This window comes from Camelus ferus, chromosome 25 (assembly GCF_009834535.1).
Source record: "Camelus ferus isolate YT-003-E chromosome 25, BCGSAC_Cfer_1.0, whole genome shotgun sequence".
NCBI lineage: Eukaryota > Metazoa > Chordata > Mammalia > Artiodactyla > Camelidae > Camelus > Camelus ferus.
In genome coordinates, this window is record NC_045720.1 from 7,457,178 (window position 1) to 7,463,213 (window position 6,036).

Sequence of the window (6,036 nt, forward strand, 5' to 3'; positions counted from 1 at the left end):
AGCATGCAGTATTTGTCTTTGTTTCTGATTTATTTCACTTAGCACAATGTCTTCCAAGTTCATCTTTGTTGCTGCAAATCGCAAAATTTCTTTCTATGGCTAAGTAGTATTCCATTGTGTGTGTGTGTGTGTGTGTGTGTGTGTGTGTGTGCGCACCTATGATATGTATATATTTACACCACGTCTCCTTTATCCATTCATTTGTTGCTGGACACTCTATAGTTTTGATTCACTCTCTGACAAATAAAAAACAACATTCTACTTCCAATTCTTTTCCACAAGCATTTATTAAACATCTGCAAAGTGCCAAGTTCAGAACTAGGCCCAAGAAGCGTAAGAATGAATAAGCTTAATTCCTGATCGTAAGGCACTTAAAAGTGTCGAACAGACCTGCACACTAACAGGTCATCTTGATACAGGGTATGTGTTAGCACACAGGAATATATAGGGTCAGAATACGTTCTCCAACTGGTCTCTTGCAATTTAACTAAGTGTCTGTCCTCTTGGTCAGGACCAGAAAACAATCCCAACATATCCAAGGTAACTGCCTGACACTGAGATGAAAGAGTTCCACCTGCGGGGGAGGGGAGCGGGCTGGACATGGCCAAGAACCCGTTAGCACACAGAGCACCGCAGTCCACAGTTCTGCCTTAGTTAAGTAAATAATCCTGAGGCAACGCAACCCAGCCTTGTGGTCAGGTATTGGATTACTTCCTCTTTTGCATTTTGCAAAACATTTAACAGAGCCAGTTTCCCCAGGATGAGGGTAAACACCTTTTGATTTTCTTTATTTTCTTTCCTTTTGTTTTTTTAAGAACTGTGGATATCATGAAGATCCCAGGAGACTATAAATTTAAAGGAATTCAATCCATTAACAACTTAAAATAAGAAAGCATATTTAGAGCCAGGGATTTGGAATAAGACCAGGAATTGTATGTTAGACGTGACACTATTACCAGAGTGGCTGGGGAATGAGACACTCCTCTGACTTTCTTTCCCTTGCGTGTAAATGGGAATCTCCTTCACAGACCTGTAAGGAGGATTAAATTGGAAAGAACCAGCCTTATATATTTTGCAGATGATAAATGATACGCAGACGCCAGGTGTTTCTGAACGTTCCTCTCTCACCTTTCATGGGGACCCATGCATCTAGTCACTGCACTCTCTGCGGGCACTCCCAGTTTCACGCTCTGTGATTCCATGAAAACGTGCACTTTCTGAAGACTTACTTTGCTTCAAGTCTTGTATTTGCTGCTGGGGATTACAGAGATGAATACGACACTGTTCTTGCTGCCAAGAATGCAAGCTTTTATTAAGACTTTATTACAGGGTTTTCACCAGCTAATCAGTCTCTCTCTATCCTCCTCAACCTCCCCCCATTTCTCAGTCTGACTTTTGTCTCTCCATCTCTCTCTCTCCCTCTCTTTAAAGAAAAATTATTCCCACTGCAATTAGAATATGAACCCTGAGCAAACAGTAAGGGCATACCTAGAGCGTTTTTGAGAGACAGGAATTTCCATTAAAAAAATTGCATAAATTCTAAAAAGACGCATTGGCAGCAAAAGAAGTTTGAGAATGCCAATTATAAGAAAATCTAATGTAGAGGCAAATAATAAAAGTACTGTGATGAATCTAACTGTGTCGTATTGTAAGTCCTGAAAATCAGAAGAAACCATTGGAGATTTCATTCTTCTGTCACCATCTGAACATGTGACGCTCTAGCATTGTTACAAGGGAACTGGGGGGAGGGTACAGCTCAAGTGGTAGAGCGCATGCCTGGCACATATGAGGTCCTGGGTTCAATCCCCAGTACCTCCTCTAAGAATGAATAATAAATACACCTAATTACCTCCCTCAACCAATAAATAAATAAATAAATAACATAAACTAAAAAAAAGCCAAAAACAAGGTTGTGAACAAACAGTGGTTCAAACCATCTGAGATGGTTTTATGTATACACACACACACACACACACACACACACACACATATTCTATGTTTATACTTCCTTCATGTTAGGTGTTTGGGGGAGAGGGGAATCTTAGACAATTTTTGACACTGGTAAGAGGGTTTCGGTTTGACTGTTTCAGGGGTGCTAAACCTCAAGTTGTAGGACAAGCTGGTTAGGATCAAAAGGTGGGCATGAAGTAGGGTGAGTGGGGACAACTGGAATCTATGAAGACCCAGTTGGAATGTGACTCCTTCTATTGTTGAAACCCATTTGGCCCCTTCCCATCTCCAAGCCTTCAGCTTCATTGCCATGGATGCTCTGCTATGGAGTCACACTCACTCCTGGACTAGGATTTGGGAAGCTGAAGGAAGCAATCCCACAGGGACTGGAGCTTTGGGGTCAATCCATACAGCGAGTCAGCAGAGCTGTGAAAACTTCTGTGAGCTGCAACCAAGTCTGACCCACCTGGACCTTCCAAGGACCATCATGACTCCTGCTGCACTCCCACCTTCTGACTCTTGAACTAATTGCATTTATGGCCCATCCTAACAAGGAGCATACAAAGAAAGGGATTCTAGGACCTGTGGTCAGCTTAACCACATTGACACATAAAGCTACCATGTGGGACGATGTGTGATTATTGCTACAAGCCACTAAGATCTGGGCGTTGACTTTTACTGTAGCATAATTGTGCTACAATGGCTGGCCTCCATCTCCTTCCAGATCATTAATCTTTCCATATATCTCCTTCTGGACCCCATAGAGTTCTGTGTTATGTAGCAAAGAGCCCAGCCAGACTTGGACGGTATCAAAGCCTATTCATTTATTATTATTATTATTAGGCCTACTGGGCCCTAGACTGGATGCCAATCATAGGAACAACTACAACAAACTAGAAAAGCGTGATTCCTATTCTCCCCAAACTCACAATAGAGCGCTAGAGAGAAACATCAGTAAAAATCTGGTCCATTAACTGGAATTGTGATACATGTTCCAAAGGAAAAGCACAGTCAGCTACAAGACCTAGAATCTGATCTCAGAGGGTCAGAAAGGCTGCTCAGAGCAAATCTTTGCACCTAAAATATGAGCAGGAGAGACAGAGGCTGGGGAAGAAGGCCAGCAGCAAAGGAAGTAGCATGTTCGAAGAGCTTGAGGTGGGACCCAGCTAGAGAAGGTGAGAAAAAAGCCACCATGGTTGAATTGTAGAAAGGTGGGAGGGTGGTGAGGAGAAGATGAGGCTGGAAAACAGGCAGGACCGGACCCCAGAGGGCCTTGAAGGCCATGGAGGGGATTTTGAACTTTATCTGAGAGAGGAGCAAAGACAAGCCATGCAAGGATTTAATCAGAGGAGCGACATAACCAGATACTCATATTGCAGAGGTCATTCTGGCTGTGGATTGGAGGATATATTGGAGAGAGGCTGGGGACAGTTAGAAAGTTGGTAACGAAGTCCAGACAAAAGAAGGAGGCAGCTGCAGCTCCAGAGGTGACAGTGGAGTTGGAAAGAGTGTCTCCTTGAAGAGCTACAGAGGGGAGAGTGTTGATTCCTCCCAGTTTCCTGGCCTAAGCAGTTGGATGGAAGATGGTGCCGTTTAATGGGACACACAATACCATAGGAAGGTGAGGCTTAGCTAGGAAGGGAGGCCATGAGTACGTGAAGGATTTAAGCAAGCATGCAGGTATGTTTATGTATTGCTAAAAGTATTTTTAAATTAATGCATCAAATGCACCAAGCACATTAGCATTTCCTGAAGTATATTCACTAACATCCTGCCCTTCCAAAAGCAGCCTGTGATGAGCAGCACCATCTCCACCAGAGCTGACCTAGAACACAGGTCTTGGGAGATGTTATGTGACCAAGAGGTTTCCAGGGAACATTATTTTCATAAATGATGAGAACAGTTTTCTTTGGAATAGTTGCAAAAGTCCATAATTACTTAAAAGGTTTTATCATGACCTCTATTTTAAAAAACCAATTTTTTTCTTGACCCTTTTTTAAAGAACCACTTTATCGAGGTGTTATTGACATAGAAAAAGCCGTACATATTTAATGTATATGATTTGATAAGTTTGGAAGATTGGAGTTAAGTATACAACCATGAAATCATCACCACAGTCAATGCCAATAAGTATGTCCATCACCTTCAAAAGTTTCCTCCTAGCCTCTCTGTCTGTCTGTCTGTCTTGTCTGTCTGTCTGTCTATCTATCTATCTATCTATCTTGTGATAAGGGCACTTAACATAAGATCTATCCTTTTAGCAAATTTTTAAGTATACAGTACATTCTTGTTAATTACAGGTATTATTCTGCACAGTAGATCTCTAGGACTTATGCATCTTTCATAATTGGAACTTTGTACCCTTTGACCAACATTGTCCTGTTTCCCCCTCCTCACAGCCCCTGGCAACCACCACCATCCTATTCTCTGCTTTTCTGAGTTTGACTATTTTAGATTCCTCATGTAAATGAGATCATGTCATACTTGTTCTCCTGTGTCTGCTTATTTCACTTAGCATAATGTCCTCCAGGCTCATCCATCTTGTCACAAATGGCAGAATTTCCTTCTTTTTTAAAGGCTGAATAATATTCCATTGTATGTAAATACTTCATTTCCTTTATCCGTTCATCCATCAGTGAATTTAGGTTGCTTCTGTGTCTTGACCACTGTGAATAATGTTGCAGTGAATGTGGGAGTGCAGATATTTCAAGATCCTGATTTCAATTCCTTTGACTCTCTACTCAGAAGTGGGATTGCTAGATCATATGGTACTTCTATTTTAAATTTTTTGAGGAATCTCTGTACTGTTTTCCGAAGTGGCTGCGCCAATTTATATTCTCACCAACAGAAAAAAGCATTCTCTTTTCTCCACTTCACCAACATTTCTTATCTTTGGGGTTTTACTGATAATAACCATCCTTATACATGTGAAGTGATATCTCACTGGGGTTTTGATTTGCATTTTCCTGATTTTTCCTGCTACTGAGCAGTTTTTCATGTATCTATTGGCCATTTATATATCTTCTTTAGAGAAATGTCTACTCAGGTCCTTCACCCTTTTGGGGTTGGTTTTTGGCTATTGAGTTATCAGAGTTTCTTTTCTCTTTTAGATATTAACCCTTTATCAGATACATGGTACGCAAGGATTTTCAGGTTGCCTTTTCATCTTGCTGATTGTTTCCTTTGTTGTGTGGGAGTCTTTTAGGCTTATATAGTCTCATTTGTCTGTTTTTGCTTTTGTTGCCTGTGCTTTTGGTTTCATATTCAAGAAATCATTGCCAAGGCCAAAGTCAAGAAGATGTTTTTACCCCATATTTTCTTCTAGGAGTTTTACAGTTTCTTTTATTTCATTTAATTCTCCAAGTCCTTCTGTGAATGTATATTATTACATTTATAATTGAGAAAATTACAACTCAAAGACATTAGGTCATAAATCTGAGGTCACACTGCTAGTATGGCAGATAGAGTTTGAATCTCAGCCTGTGTGACTTGAAAACACATGCTCTTTCTGTTACCCAATGCACCTCAGCGTTGCTGGAATGTCTAATTCTTTTATCACTTAAAATACCAGAGATTTGTAGGGACCCAATGGTAGCATCCAGTTCTTTAGCTCTACAAATACACGAATCCAAAACTGTAAATGCCACAGGCAGAGTTTCTTGGAAAGCCCACTCTGATGGATCAACATCTTGGCACTATAGACATTTTCAGAAGATCAAGCCCCTAGTATTTACTAGAATTCTGAATTTAATAGCATCAGTGCATGACCATCAATAATGATTTGGATAAAGCACTACCATGCACTACTCATATTGAAAATGGCCGGAAGATGAGAAGCAAGAAATTGTTGCTTCTCTGAAAGTTTTTCTCATGTTCTCGCAGCTGGTGTTTGATGAGTTAGCTCAGAAAAGCATCCCTCGAGTGACCACGATGTAACCAGCGGGTCTGGTTCGTCCCCCACTGCTGGTCCAGGGTGCATCTTTCGTCTTCACCATGTGCTTCAGTGTGAACGCCACTGATGTGAGCCCAACAGGAAGTGTGACCTCATTCTGGTTCTCAGCCTCTGGTTACGCAGGCTGTTTTTGA